This window comes from Pelophylax lessonae (assembly GCF_965119305.1).
Source record: "Pelophylax lessonae genome assembly, chromosome: 3".
Classification (NCBI taxonomy): domain Eukaryota; kingdom Metazoa; phylum Chordata; class Amphibia; order Anura; family Ranidae; genus Pelophylax; species Pelophylax lessonae.
The window spans coordinates 202,919,926-202,931,967 of record NC_138770.1 but is presented as its reverse complement, the minus strand read 5'-3'; the positions used below and the strand labels follow the sequence as shown (position 1 = coordinate 202,931,967).

The 12,042-nt window shown below is 44.0% G+C and overlaps 1 protein-coding gene across 1 annotated transcript in view; it reads right to left on the bottom strand.

Moving 5' to 3' along the window:
* The window catches only part of AMMECR1L (AMMECR1 like), an 82,562-nt gene extending 70,977 nt beyond the window's left edge, over positions 1-11,585 (bottom strand). The window contains exon 1 of the mRNA XM_082249685.1: positions 11,474-11,585. The gene's annotated coding sequence lies outside the window, so the exon portion shown is untranslated. The remainder of the gene's footprint in view (positions 1-11,473) is intronic.
* Positions 11,586-12,042: the final 457 nt, after the last annotated feature.

Sequence of the window (12,042 nt, the reverse complement as noted above, 5' to 3'; positions counted from 1 at the left end):
TTAACATATTCTGTTGCCTAGCTACTCCTTCGGAGCAAAGTCTAATACCCCATATGTGACGAATATGAAGAGGCGGCGACTGTCGGAGGACGTAAGAGAAATAATGTATTTAATTCATTTTGGAATAAGGCTGCAACATAACAAAATGTGGAAAAAGTGAAGCGCTGTTTCCGGATGCACTGTATCACTACTATAGCTAAAGAGTCCCACTCTTTCCAGTATGGAAGACTTGCCTACTGCCTGATCCCCTGCAGATTTTGTAAGATTGCCCACTTACAAAAAAATTAAGGGTCAAAAATGTTTTATCATAGGCATTTACCGCGATTTTACCGCAATTTACAGGTGTTTTTTGTGCAGGCGTTTTTAGATTGAATAGAGACCAATGGAAACCGCCTATAATCTGCCCAAAAAGAAGCTCATGTACTTTTTTGAGCGTTGGGCGTTTTGCTCACAGCGTCAAAACGCTCAGATGTGAACTGGGGCCATTGAAATGAATAGGATTTGTCTTGTTGGGCATTTTGAGAGCTGATCCTAGAGCAGAAAAACTCCCCAAAACTCCTACATGTGAACGGAGCCTAAATGATAAAGACAGAATATCAACATAAATCCAGCAAAAACAAACTATACAAATATTATAAATTGAGTTGCAGTTCAGTGAGTAAAATAGGTATTTGGTCTCCTACCAACCCACAATAATTCTGGCTCCCACAGACTAGCTACATTAGTATGTGCTCATGTAGTACACAGATTAGTCCTTTCAATTGAAGAATGTGCTCCCAACTACAACTATATATATGTATAAAAGATACCTGTCCACAGAATCTCCTTCTTCCATTCAAACCCACCATCATGGGCAAGACCAAAGAGCTGTCAAAGGACATCAGGGACAAGATTTTAGACCTGCACAAGACTAGAATGGGCTACAAGACCATCAGCAAGAAGCTTGGTGAGGAGAAGACAACGGCGTGATTATTCGTAAATGGAAGAAATACAAAATAACCATCAATCGCCCTTGGTCTGGAGCTTCAAGCAAGATTTCGCCTCATGGGGTAAGGATGATCATGAGAAAAGTAAGGGGTCAGCCTATAACTATACGGGAGGAGCTTGTGGATAATCTCAAGGTAGTTAGGATCACAGTCACCCAACAAAGCATTGGTAACACAATACGCCACCATCGATTGAAATCCTGCAGTGCCCGCAAGGTCCCCCTCCTCAAGAAGGCACATGTACAGGCCCGTCTGATGTTTGCCAATAAACATCTTAATGCTTTAGAGAAGGATTGGGAGAAAGTGCTGTGGTCAGATGAGACCAAAATTAAGCTCTTTGGCATTAACTCGATTTGCCTTGTTTGGAGGAAGAATAATGCTGACAGGTACAGGCTGACTTTGCCGCAGGGGGATAATGGACAGGCCCATGTATTGTAAAATCTAGGATGAGAACCTTCTTCTCTCAGCCAGAACACTGAAGATGGGTTGTGGATGTGTCTTCCAGCATGACAATGACCCAAAACATACCGCCAAGGCAACAAAGGAGTGGCTCAAGAAGAAGCACATTAGGTCATGGAGTGGTCTAACCAGTCTCCAGACCTTAATCCTATAGAAAATTTATGGAGGGAGCTGATGCTTCGAGTTGCCAAACGACAGCCAAGAAACCTAAAAGTGATTGTAAATTCTCATTTGTTTTTTTCTATGAAAAAAACAAACCTATTATTACTTACCTCCTCTGTACAGTGGTTTTGCACAGGGCAGCCTGGATTCTTCTCTTCTCAGGTCCCTGGCTGGAGCTCCTGGCCCCTCCCTCTTGTTGAGTGCTCCCACAGCAAGCAGCTTACCATGGCGGCACCCGAGCCCAGCTGCAGCTCTGTGTGTTCATTCAGACATGGAGCTGCCGTTTGGCCCTGCCCCATCTCTGTCCCGATTGGCTAACTGAGTTTGATTGACAGCAGTCAGAGCCAATGGCGCCGCTGTTGTGTCTTAGCAAAACAGGAGAGAGAGAGAGAGATGGCTGAGACACTTGTAGACATCGCTGGATAGACAGGGGGCTCAGGTAAGTATTAGGGGGCAGAGGGGGGCTGCTGCATACAGAAGGCTTTTTATCTTAATTTGCAGAATGCATTAAGATAAAAAAAAAACTTTCTGACTTTACAACCCCTTTTAAGTGGAACTTCACTCTCCCAATCAACATTGATTATTTTTAATCCTCATGCTGCTAACATTAGTAAATAGATAGGAAGTATATCATATTTACTTGTTTTAAACTTTTTTTTTTTTTTTTACAATTCTTCAGTTACTTACCGGTTTCCTGCCTATGCAAATTAAGTCATACATCCCAGGAGTCTTCAGGAGGGAAGGAGGGGTTTTCTCACCTAAGCATCTCCTGCATGCATACTTGAGCTAAAGACAGGAAGTAAATGCTACATGAATCATTTGCCCTTATTCAAGATGGCGACATCCAGAAATGCCAGGGAGTTTTTTTCAAAGTCATTTCTCACCAAAATAAAGCATGGAGACATGGATGGATAAAGGAGTTTGCTTTGAATATTAAAAATGAATTAAATAGTATTTTTGGTTTGTGGTGCTCGGATGCAGTGAAGATACGCTTTAAGGATTTAGAGAAGATCTGTAAAGAAGAGTGGACCAAAATCCCTCTGTGCAAACCTGGTAACCAACTACAAGAAAAGTCTTACCTCTGTGCTTGCCAACATAGGTTTCTCCACCAAGTACTAAGTCAGGTTTTGCTTGGGGATCAAATACTTATTTTACTCACTGAACTGCAATTCAATCAAAAACATTTGTAGCATGAGTTTTTTCTTGATTTTTGGTTGATATTCTGTCTCTTTCATTTTAAATAGTAAAAATGATATACCCTTCATTTCTTTGTAACTGGGCAAACGTACAAAATATGCAGGGGTACAAATAATTACTTTCCCAACTGTATAACTTTTTTTCTACATATTTTCCTTTATTTGTATATTTTGGTCAAAACTATAAAATAAAACGCAAATATGAAACATTACGTCTTAATATTATTATCATTGTATATTTTTACTTTGAGCCAGTGGGTGGAGCTGTAGGTTATTTTTCTTTTACTTTAATTTTTTTAAAGCGGAGTTCTGCCCCCAGAAAAAAATGTAAAGTCAGCAGCTATACATGCTTCCGCTGGGGACTACAGAGCAAAAAAAGAAAAAAAACAATGTAATCATCTATGGGACCACTCTAGCTTCTGGGCAAACAGCCAGTGCCAAAGCAGAGAGAATTAGAAAAAAGGGGGGGGGGGGGTAGGGAAAGGAGGCCTCCCTGTCCCAAGGCTCGCTATAAAAATATTAACACGCCATACTAGATTACAGTTCCAGGAAGCGTGTAGGCAGTTGTTTTGATGGGAAGTATTCTAGCCAGGGCTGCCATATACGCCTTTAATTTCTCATTCACTAGTATACAGTGCACCAGATTTTTCACTTTGTCGCAGCCAAGAATAGGCATCTTCCCCGCTCTGGCAATCGTCTGTTTCGTGGTTGAAAATATATGGGTCAGAAGAGCTCTTGTTTGGTAGCGGCTTCTGTCAGTTTGTGTAGGAGCGCCTCCGAATGGTCTTTTTGTAAGTTATTGTGTAACACCGAATTGACCATATTATAGACCCTTATCCACAGTCTTTTGACTTTAGGGCATGTCCCCCATATATGCTTCATATCATCCAGGTCTGAGCATCCCCTAAAGCATGTAGAAGGGTATGTAGAGAGACATTTCGCAATTTTAGCTGGGGTAAAGTACCACAGGGACAAGACTTTGAAAGAGTTTTCTAAAGATATTATGTTACGAGAGGAATAGAATAAAGCCTCACAGATTTTATTCTAGGTCTTGGGGGTTCGCGTGGCACCAAAGTTTCTTTCCTAACTGGAGTAGTAAGATGGGGTACGTGAGTTGAAATTATTTAGTATAGAAGAGTATAATAAAGAAATGAGACCTTGGGTTGCAGGGGACGTCCAAGATCTGTTTTCAAATGCCGTTGCGGTCTTTGACCAATCATGCTTCTTTGTAAGGGATTCCAACAGGTGGCAAATTGGGAGTTAATGGAACATATACAGTGGGTACGGAAAGTATTCAGACCCCCTTAAATTTTTCACTCTTTGTTATATTGCAGCCATTTGCTAAAATCATTTAAGTTCATTCTTCTTCCTCATGAATGTACACATAGCACCCCATACTGACCCTTTGCTGTGACACTCATATTTAACTCAGGTGCTTTCCATTTCTTTTGATCATCCTTGAGATGGTTCTACACCTTCATTTGAGTCCAGCTGTGTTTGATTATATTGATTGGACTTGATTAGGAAAGCCACACACCTGTCTATAGAAGACCTTCCAGATCACAATGCATGTTAGAGCAAATGAGAATCATGAGGTCAAAGGAACTGCCTGAAGAGCTCAGAGACAGAATTGTGGCAAGGCACAGATCTGGCCAAGGTTACAAAAAGATTTCTGCTGCATTTAAGGTTCCTAAGAGCACAGTGGCCTCCATAATCCCCAAATGGAAGACGTTTGGGACGACCAGAACCCTTCTTAGAGCTGGCCGTCCGGCCAAACTGAGCTATCAGGGGAGAAGAGCCTTGGTGAGAGAGGTAAAGAAGAACCCAAAGATCACTGTGGCTGAGCTCCAGAGATGCAGTCAGGAGATGGGAGAAAGTTGTAGAAAGTCAACCATCACTGCAGTCCTCCACCAGTCGGGGCTTTATGGCAGAGTGGCCCGACGGAAGCCTCTCCTCAGTGTAAGACACATGAAAGCCCGCATGGAGTTTGCTAAAAAACACCTGAAGGACTCCAAGATGGTGAGAAATAAGATTCTCTAGTCTGATGAGACCAAAATAGAACTTTTTGGCCTTAATTCTAAGCGGTATGTGTGGAGAAAACCAGGCACTGCTCATCACCTGTCCAATATAGTCCCAACAGTGAAGCATGGTGGTGGCAGCATCATGCTGTGGGGGTGTTTTTCAGCTGCAGGGACAGAACGACTGGTTGCAATCAAGGGAAAGATGAATGCGGCCAAGTACAGGGATATCCTGGACAAAAACCTTCTCCAGAGTGCTCTGGACCTCAGACTGGGCCGAAGGTTTACCTTCCAACAAGACAATGACCCTAAGCACACAGCTAAAACAACGAAGGAGTGGCTTCACAACAACTCCGTGACTGTTCTTGAATGGCCCAGCCAGAGCCCTGACTTAAACCCAATTGAGCATCTCTGGAGAGACCTAAAAATGGCTGTCCACCAACGTTTACCATCCAACCTGACAGAACGGGAGAGGATCTGCAAGGAGGAATGGCAGAGGATCCCCAAATCCAGGTGTGAAAGACTTGTTGCATCTTTCCCAAAAAGACTCCTGGCTGTATTAGATCAAAAGGGGGCTTCTACTAAATACTGAGCAAAGGGTCTGAATACTTAGGACCATGTGATATTTCAGTTTTTCTTTTTTAAGAAATCTACAACAATGTCAACAATTCTGTGTTTTTCTGTCAGTATGGGGTGCTATGTGTACATTCATGAGGAAGAAGAATGAACTGTAATGGTTTTAGCAAATGGCTGCAATATAACAAAGAGTGAAAAATTTAAGGGGGTCTGAATACTTTCCGTACCCACTGTATATAACTTTATTTTAAGGTGGAAGTGTGGTGTAGGGAGGGGGCAAAGTGGACTTTTTTTCTGGGGAACTGCTTTAACATTTATATGCAGACCAAGCTGTCCAGCAAATGTGACAGTGATATGGCTGTGGCAAACTCAATGGTACTTCAGAAGTTGGAGTATCCCTTAACTTTTTTTTTTTTTTTTAGGCCCCATTCACGTTGTTCTATTTGTGTGTTGGCAGTACATGCATTTCAGAGACCAATCACTTTATTTTTGATGAGCTCCTAACGTATGACAAGGCACTAAGCAATCCCCAAAATTCTTCAACACACCACAATGAATAGATGCAACTGCATATTCTGACAAAACAACACAATGAGAATATCGTGATAATCCTTTTTTTTTTTTTTGCATGTTAGTCTCATATCAAAAACCAATAGGTTACTAAAGTTAGGTAAATCTTGTAAAATAGAATACAACTTCGGAAATTATGAAATGTATTGTATTGCAATGTATCCTTTTGTTTCTAAGCATTTGCGGTCTTGGTCAATCTATTTTTTTTTTCGCACAAATAGTATACTATTTACCCAAAAATTATTCATTCTGTTATGTTACAAGAAACATTTTTGTTCTTGTCCCTTCCAAAATTTTCACATGAACTGCCGTGATTGGCTCTCGAAAGTTGTGTACTAATGAATAGATTATCGGAAAAGTGCTCCGAATGCTTGTTTTTTTGTTTTGTCCAGTTTTCTCATTGTGTACTAGGCATTAGTCAGAAACTTTGGTCTGTGGATATGCCAAAAAAAGCATGTCAGTGCACACAGAAAAGTGTGAAGAGCTCCTAAAATGTTTTAGTATGGATGCACAGTTGTGCGCTGTGGTGACACACATTCCAGCATGTTATCGCAAAGCATGCTAATGTGTTGGTATATATGGGTTGCCATTTATTGTGGATGGCATTGTATCACACATGTTTATAAAGAAAAACACATATACGCTACAGCATAGCACAGCACACATGTGATTACTCTGTGCACTGCGCTGTCATCATTTTGCAGGCAGGTTTTTTTTATGCATTGAGGAGTGTTGAGAGCTCATTCAAAATAACTAGGCAACAATGATGATCAGTGTCAGGATTGGTATGACAGATGATCTTTGTCAGGGTTGGTATGACAAATGATTTTTGTCAAGATTGGTATGATGGATGATCATTGTCAAGATTGGTAAGAGAGATGCTTAGTGTCAGAGTTGGCACGACAGATGATCGGTGTCAGGATTGGTATGACAGATGATCAGTGTCAGGATTGGTATGACAGATGATCAGTGTCAGGATTGGTATGACAGATGATCAGTGTCAGGATTGGTATGACAGATGATCAGTGTCAGGATTGGTATGACAGATGATCAGTGTCAGAATTGGTATGACAGATGATCAGTGTCAGGAGGACTGGTATGACAGATGATCAGTGTCAGGACTGGTATGACAGATAATCAGTGTCAGGACTGGTATGACAGATGATCAGTGTCAGGACTGGTATGACAGATAATCAGTGTCAGGACTGGTATGACAGATAATCAGTGTCAGGACTGGTATGACAGATAATCAGTGTCAGGACTGGTATGACAGATAATCAGTGTCAGGACTGGTATGACAGATGATCAGTGTCAGGACTGGTATGACAGATGATCAGTGTCAGGATTGGTATGACAGATGATCAGTGTCAGGAGGACTGGTATGACAGATGATCAGTGTCAGGAGGACTGGTATGACAGATGATCAGTGTCAGGACTGGTATGACAGATGATCAGTGTCAGGACTGGTATGACAGATAATCAGTGTCAGGACTGGTATGACAGATGATCAGTGTCAGGACTGGTATGACAGATGATCAGTGTCAGGATTGGTATGACAGATGATCAGTGTCAGGACTGGTATGACAGATGATCAGTGTCAGGACTGGTATGACAGATGATCAGTGTCAGGACTGGTATGACAGATGATCAGTGTCAGGATTGGTATGACAGATGATCAGTGTCAGGATTGGTATGACAGATGATCAGTGTCAGGATTGGTATGACAGATGATCAGTGTCAGGAGGACTGGTATGACAGATGATCAGTGTCAGGAGGACTGGTATGACAGATGATCAGTGTCAGGACTGGTATGACAGATGATCAGTGTCAGGATTGGTATGACAGATGATCAGTGTCAGGATTGGTATGACAGATGATCAGTGTCAGGATTGGTATGACAGATGATCAGTGTCAGGACTGGTATGACAGATAATCAGTGTCAGGACTGGTATGACAGATGATCAGTGTCAGGACTGGTATGACAGATGATCAGTGTCAGGATTGGTATGACAGATGATCAGTGTCAGGATTGGTATGACAGATGATCAGTGTCAGGATTGGTATGACAGATGATCAGTGTCAGGATTGGTATGACAGATGATCAGTGTCAGAACTGGCATGACAGATTATTGCTTGTCAGAATTGGCATGACAGATGATCGGTGTTAGGATTGGTATGACAGATGATCAGTGTCAGCATTGGTATGACAGATGATCAGTGACAGGATTGGTATGACAGATGATCAGTGTCAGGATTGGTATGACAGATGATCAGTGTCAGGATTGGTATGACAGATGATCAGTGTCAGGAGGACTGGTATGACAGATGATCAGTGTCAGGACTGGTATGACAGATAATCAGTGTCAGGACTGGTATGACAGATGATCAGTGTCAGGATTGGTATGACAGATGATCAGTGTCAGGATTGGTATGACAGATGATCAGTGTCAGGATTGGTATGACAGATAATCAGTGTCAGGATTGGTATGACAGATGATCAGTGTCAAGATTGGTAAGACAGATAATCAGTGTCAGGACTGGTATGACAGATAATCAGTGTCAGCACTGGTATGACAGATGATCAGTGTCAGGACTGGTATGACAGATGATCAGTGTCAGGACTGGTATGACAGATGATCAGTGTCAGGATTGGTATGACAGATGATCAGTGTCAGGATTGGTATGACAGATGATCAGTGTCAGGATTGGTATGACAGATGATCAGTGTCAGGATTGGTATGACAGATGATCAGTGTCAGGATTGGTATGACAGATGATCAGTGTCAGAACTGGCATGACAGATTATTGCTTGTCAGAATTGGCATGACAGATGATCGTTGTTAGGATTGGTATGACAGATGATGTGTCAGGATTAGTGTGATAGGTGATCAGTGACAGGAAAGGAGTGACAAATGATCACTGAGAAAAAAAGTATATTAAATAATCAGTGACAGGAAAGTTATGACAACTGATCAGATTCAGGAAAGGTGTTCAGTGACAAAGTTGTGGTATGATTGGTATCAGGAAAAGTTTGACAGATAGTGACAGGAAAAAAAATGACAGGTGATCGGTGACAGCAAAGCTGTGAAAGATAACAGATGTCAGGGTTGGTATGACAGATGATCTTTGTCAGGGTTGGTAAAATGGATTATCAGTGTCAAGATTAGTAAAAAAGATAATTGGTCTCAGGGTTGGTATAAAGGATGATCAGTGACATGTTGGGTATGACAAATGATAGGGGTCAGGGTGTGTATGACGGATGATCAAAGTCAGGGTGGGTATGACGGATGATCAAGGTCAGGGTCAGTATGACGGATGATCAAGGTCAGGGTCAGTATGACGGATGATCAAGGTCAGGGTTAGTATGACGGATGATCAGGGTCAGGGTTGCAATGAAGGATGGTCGGTGTCAGGGTTGGCATGACAGATGATCAGTGTCAGGATTGGCATGACAGATGAACAGTGTCAGGGTTGGCATGACAGATGAACAGTGTCAGGGTTGGCATGACAGATGAACAGTGTCAAAATAGGGAAGACAGATGATCAGTGTCAGGGTTGGTATGATGGATGATCAGTGTCAAGATTGGTAAACAGATGATCAGTGTCAGGGTTGGTATGACAGATGATCAGTGTCAGGGTTGGTATGATGGATGATCAGTGTCAAGATTGGAAAACAGATTATCAGTGTCAGGGCTGGTATGACTGATGACCAGTGTCAGGGCTGGCATGACAGATGACCGGTGTCAGGGCTGGTATGACAGATGACCGGTGTCAGGGCTGGCATGACAGATGACCGGTGTCAGGGCTGGCATGACAGATGACCGGTGTCAGGGCTGGCATGACAGATGACCGGTGTCAGGGCTGACATGACAGATGACCGGTGTCAGGGCTGGCATGACAGATGACCGGTGTCAGGGCTGGCATGACAGATGACCGGTGTCAGGGCTGGCATGACAGATGACCGGTGTCAGGGCTGGCATGACAGATGACCGGTGTCAGGGCTGACATGACATAACCGGTGTCAGGGTTGCCATGACAGATGATCGTTGTCAGGGTTGCCATGACAGATGATCGTTGTCAGGGTTGCCATGACAGATGATCATTGTCAGGGTTGCCATGACAGATGATCGGTCTCAGGATTGGTGTGACAGATGATCGGTCTCAGGATTGGTGTGACAGATGATCGGTCTCAGGATTGGAGTGACAGATGACCGGTGTCAGGGCTGGTATGACTGATGACCGGTGTCAGGGCTGGCATGACAGATGACCGGTGTCAGGGCTGGCATGACAGATGACCGGTGTCAGGGCTGGTATGACTGATGACCGGTGTCAGGGCTGGTATGACTGATGACCGGTGTCAGGGCTGGTATGACTGATGACCGGTGTCAGGGCTGGCATGACAGATGACCGGTGTCAGGGCTGGCATGACAGATGACCGGTGTCAGGGCTGGCATGACAGATGACCGGTGTCAGGGCTGGCATGACAGATGACCGGTGTCAAGGCTGGCATGACAGATGACCGGTGTCAAGGCTGGCATGACAGATGACCGGTGTCAGGGCTGGCATGACAGATGACCGGTGTCAGGGTTGCCATGACAGATGATCGTTGTCAGGGTTGCCATGACAGATGATCGTTGTCAGGGTTGCCATGACAGATGATCATTGTCAGGGTTGCCATGACAGATGATCGGTCTCAGGATTGGTGTGACAGATGATCGGTCTCAGGATTGGTGTGACAGATGATCGGTCTCAGGATTGGAGTGACAGATGATCGGTCTCAGGATTGGAGTGACAGATGATCAGATTCAGGAAAGGTGTTCAGTGACAAAGGTGTGGTATGATTGGTATCAGGAAAAGTATGACAGTTAGTTAGTGACAGGAAAGAAATGACAGGTAAATGGTGACAGCAAAACTGAGACAGATAACAGATGTCAGGATTGGTATGACAGAAAAAGTATTAAAAATAATTAAGGCCGGAAAAAATTACTACAGATAATCTAATTCAGTAAATGTGTTCAGTAACAACCAAGGTGCAGTGACAAGGGTGCCACATAATTCCTTCGGCAGGTGATCAATGTCGGGATCGGGATGACAGGCGATCAGTGTCGGGATGACAGGAGATCAGTATTGGGATGACAGGCGATCAGTGTGGGGATGACAGGCGATCAGTGTGGGGATGACAGGCGATCAGTGTCGGGATGACAGGCGATCAGTGTGGGGATGACAAGCGATCAGTGTCGGGATGACAAGCGATCAGTGTCGGGATGACAGGCGATCAGTGTCGGGATGGAGACGATGATTGGGGTAGGTGCAGCGATATGATAGAGATGATATGACATGCTGGGTCAGACGGTCCTCCTCCCCGGTACACTCATAGTGCTCTATCCCGGGTTCTCCCCCAGATGTGAGAAGCGGATCTCCATGGATCCATCCCCCCACCACACTGCAGACACAATACGTGTGTCCATCGGGCGTCTCTAACACAAACAGACGTCCCAAAACTCACCCGGTGCTGGTTCCGGTTCCGGTCTTTTCCAGCCGTCAGCCCGGAGTCTGCCATCCGCAGCCGAACCGAACCGGGCCGTTCCCAACCGGAACCGGAAAACAGCTGTCAGGACGTCACAAGAGAGGATCGCCAATTAAAAGCCGCAAGTCAATCATCGGAGCGATTGTCAGACGCAGAGTCTGGTCTACGGCGGCCAATCAGAGAGGCGGGGGCGTGGCTTTGTGCTCCATTCCAGTACTTATACTTAGCGGGCATAGAGTGGAGGTGGACGGGGGATGAAATGGAAGCACAGAGCCCAGCATGCTGTGCCGCCCTCAGGCTGGTGGCATTCCATAGATATGGCTTCATCCACATTGGGGGATTTGTAAATGATTTTCTTCTAGCACAAAAAAAAAAAAGTGGCTTCAAAGTCACGTCTAGCGCGTCAAGCCATTGGGCGTTTATTTATTTCAATTTATTCTGGCCATTGCAATGAAAACAACGCTCAAGTGCTTAGGCGTGTTTTGGCGTTTTTTTCTGCCAGAGTGCTCCTGTTTTCATTGCACAAGTGATAGGGCTCTTTCACACAG